This window comes from Cyprinus carpio, chromosome B8 (assembly GCF_018340385.1).
Source record: "Cyprinus carpio isolate SPL01 chromosome B8, ASM1834038v1, whole genome shotgun sequence".
NCBI lineage: Eukaryota > Metazoa > Chordata > Actinopteri > Cypriniformes > Cyprinidae > Cyprinus > Cyprinus carpio.
In genome coordinates, this window is record NC_056604.1 from 25,414,668 (window position 1) to 25,417,096 (window position 2,429).

A 2,429-nucleotide genomic window follows, 5' to 3' on the forward strand; every position below is an offset into this window, starting at 1 on the left:
AAAAAAAAAAAAACTTTATTTAAACCACTTTGACTTCTATTAAATGTGGTATTCGTTTCCAGTCCTCCTTATCCTTTACTATTTCAATAAATGAGAAATCCACTGTAGTTTTCCAAAAATATATTAAAACAACCATATGTATAAGCAGGATGCTTTTGGAAGTGCTTTTAAATTAATTTTAAACAGGTTCTTTATCTCTCCTATGCAACAAAATTACTGTGGTATTGTAAAATACATGAATTACACATGAAATATTTTTGGATATTTATCCGATTTTTTTTTTGGCATACTGTAAGCACTGCACAAATATCTAATGAAGCAAAAATGTACACAGACATTAGAAAAAGGAAAATGTTTATATATATATATATATATATATATATATATATATATATATATATATATATACACATAAATAAACTAAAACATCATATATTTATTATATAAAATTACTTATTCAAAACAAAATAAACATCTTTACAACATATAAATTGTGTCCTTGTCTATTTAGTCTCTCCTCTCTTGACTTCCTCCATCCACTGTGCCACAGTCTTCCCAGAAGCCTTTGCACAAAAGTGGACACCCCGGAACTGGCTGTGGCCAAATTCTTTAGTCTTTGGCTGGCCACACTTTTGGCAGAGGAACTGCTGAGGTATTTGTTGTTTTTTAGAGTTCAAACCTTGAGCTGCAGCGGCTGCCTCTGCCAGCTTCTTTCGCCGCCACGCTGTACAATTACTGAACGTACCACTGGGAGATAGTGAGCTGGTTTAGCTTAAAGACCTTTAACTTTGTCTGAGCCATGATTCCGGGGCTGCCCAGGACTATGTCTCGGATCCTCCTGTAATCCCTTAGGATGGCAGCCCATTGGTTTACCCGGACCCCGGCGATGGTCTGACCGGCAGGGTAAATTCAGCAGAGAGCCAGGCAGATGGCTTCCACTACTCGGCTTGTGCTGGGCCACTGAGCTGGTCCACCTTCACCAAGGAAGCATCTGCAAAGTGAAAAAGGAGGAAAGTACAGTTAATCAGACTATTTGACAGATAGCGGTCAAACAAGTGGATAACATTGGTAACGAGACTGGTTATGATTATAGCCAAGATACATAGATGAGAGGGCCCTTGTCATGATCTGACAGGTTGTTCCACAGCACGACAATCTCATCCACCTTACTCTGAGTGACAAACCCCTGATGGGGCAGGTCAACCAGACTGTCGGCTAGCCTAATGACTTGGTCATAACCAGCTTGGCCATCTGGTCCCACACTCTTCATCTGTACATGAAAAGAAATTAATAAACTGCTCTGTTATCAATGTCAAATAAACTTACCAAAATTAAAGGATTTTTTCAGTCAGTCAGCCATTCATTATTACAAAATAAACCCCAAATGAAATATCAACATCATCACAAACACACCATAAAATCTCAGTGTACACAGTGTGTTTATGGGTATTCATTTACCTGGCTCTGAGTGGCCAAGGCAGGAGAGGAAGACTCTGCTGCTGATGATGAGGGCTGACCAGGAGGTTGTAGGGCCACTGTCTGTTCCTGAGGGGGCTGCAGGTCATTGCCCTCGAGTTCCAAAAATTCAATGGGCTCATCAAGGCACAGATCCTCAAACCCCTCATCACCCTCCAGATCACCCTGCAGGTCTTCATCCTGAATTCCATCTGGAATATCAGGATCTACACCTAAGTCTTCCTCAAACGCTCTGCTGGTTTGGGAATACAAATATTCCACACCAAAGAGCTCTCCTGTAGAAATACAGAGTGTATCACGTAGATGTTTTAATAACACATGGGTGAAAAACAGCTAAAGTAGAATGTCTGCGTGAATGATACCTGTATATTCACTGGGGCTGGTGTAATCCTGAGCCAGTTTCAGACCCAGAAGCTGCTGGCTATCTATAGACAGAAATCAAGGGTCAAGAGCCCAACTAAAGCAAACACTGATCTCTAACATGGTTACTTCAAATGAAAACATAAATCAACATCTAAACCTTAGTTAATTTTCAATCAGATCTTCTGTAGACGTCTGACAGAAATAAAGTCAGTCTGGTTATTAATAAGTGGAGCTGGTGATGCTGTTTGTGGGGTTGTTTAATCAGATCTTGAGAGATTTAATGTATTTTATTTCAGTTTATTTTATCTAAGACTGTGTCTGAAGTCAGTTGTAGTTCTTGTGTTTCTCTTTTCTTCAGTAATTCTGTTTGTTAACAGCAGCTGTTCATCACTAATGCTCAATTATCACTCAATTAATCACTTAATTATTTAATTGCAATGTATATCTTCTTTTCAGTGAACTCAACTGAATTAAGTTCAGAGTACTCACAACTATTAGTTTTAAAACTTAAATGGTTTAAGGCAATAGGTTTCCTAAAACGGTTTGAGTTAAGATAACTTGTCAGGTTTAAGTGAGGCTGTGTCTGAAGT

The 2,429-nt window shown here is 38.8% G+C and overlaps 1 long non-coding RNA gene across 1 annotated transcript; it reads right to left on the bottom strand.

Annotated features, from left to right (window-relative positions):
* Positions 1–499: 499 nt before the first annotated feature.
* On the bottom strand, positions 500–1,983 carry LOC109049630. The gene is made up of 3 exons (XR_006155363.1): positions 1,839–1,983; positions 1,518–1,751; positions 500–1,270 (listed from the first exon to the last, which is right to left on the bottom strand). It is a non-coding gene; the product is annotated as an uncharacterized LOC109049630 (long non-coding RNA).
* Positions 1,984–2,429: the final 446 nt, after the last annotated feature.